Source organism: Acyrthosiphon pisum, chromosome X (genome assembly GCF_005508785.2).
Source record: "Acyrthosiphon pisum isolate AL4f chromosome X, pea_aphid_22Mar2018_4r6ur, whole genome shotgun sequence".
Taxonomy (NCBI): Eukaryota; Metazoa; Arthropoda; class Insecta; order Hemiptera; family Aphididae; genus Acyrthosiphon; species Acyrthosiphon pisum.
The window spans coordinates 87,634,252-87,635,844 of record NC_042493.1 but is presented as its reverse complement, the minus strand read 5'-3'; positions in this window follow the sequence as shown (position 1 = coordinate 87,635,844).

Below are 1,593 nucleotides of genomic sequence, written 5' to 3'. Positions count from 1 at the left end.
TTTTATTGGGACCGTATTTGAATAGTTTGTATAAACATTACATTTTGAATTATATCTGTATTTTTTTGGTGTATGATTCAAGATTACTATTAATGGAAGCAGTAGTAGGTGTGTTGTTTCCATGTTTCTTTATTTATTAATGATTTGAAATTGTTTTTGTTGAAAAGTTTTTTTGTGTATCTTAAATTGTCTGTGATTTCAATTGATTTTTTTATAATATATGGCATTATTTGAATAAAGATAGGGAAATGATTGATGATCTGTGATTGATGTTTCTAAGATTATTGCGTTATCTACGTAATATTTATCTATTTTTTTTATAAAGATATGGTCAATGCATGTTTCACTACCCTCCCAAACACGAGTCGGTGAATTTACATACGAGATAAAACCATAAGAGGTCATTAAGTCTAGGTAGTTATTAGCCAATCTATTATTATTCAGTAAATCAATGTTTATGTCTCCACAGAATATTATGTTTATATTTTTATTTTCAGTTGTTATATTATATAAAATAACTTGAAGTTGTTCTAAAAATATATTTGCGTTACCATTAGGGGATCGGTATACTGAAATAACGCAATAAGTTGAGTTGTCAGATGTGATGTTTGTTATTAAACAATTGGCTTCCGTAAACCTGATTTCTTTATATGAAAATGAGCAATCGTTTCTTATGAAATTTATAACTCCATCATTTTTTTTTTTATTGTTTACGGTATTAATTAGTTGGTAGTTATTTAAAAATATGTATTTTAGATCTAGATGCTGACTTAACCAAGATTCTGAAAGTATAAAATACATAAACGAGAGTATTAATGATAAAGAGTTGGCTACAGTAGAATCAGACATTGGAGTAGCGTTTGATATAAATGTACCAGACTGTGATATGGATTTACTAGAATATATGGAGATTCAAGTATGGTTTTTTTATACTATTGAATATAGTAAAAAGTATATATTATATTAATGCTGATGTACAATTATATTTACCTTAGGATTTGACCAGTAGTAATAAAATGACAGAGCTCGAAAATGATTGCTTGGAGTATGTGACAGGTGCAGTAGCAAGAAAGTTCATCACTAAATATCCATACCTAAAGAAAATTAACAGCGATGATGGATTAGATTTAAATTGGACTGAAACTATTTCTAGAGGAAATCTTATTATTATCTCTGACGATTTGATGGTCACAGTAAAGGTGGTTGAATTTGTTTTTAATGAATACCATACAAATAATGGTTTAAGTAAGGAACCACATGCAATGAAAAATGTCACAGATAATGTGCTGAAAAAAATTAAAAATAATGTACCAGTTGAAGTGGTAAAATGTTTGGTCAGAACCAGAACCTTTATACGGTTAAACAATATGAATAAAGTATTATTAGATAAATCCAAAGCTTTAAAAGATAAAAGGTGCAGTGTTAGAAAATTAAATTTGTAGTATAGGTAATTGTAAATTTATAATTTCCTTATTATTAGTGATTACTAATAACAATAAAGTAATTAATATAACTTTGTTTAATTATGAAATACTTATTCAGTATTTATATTATTTTTAATTTAATATTTAAATATAAGCAATTTATATATTT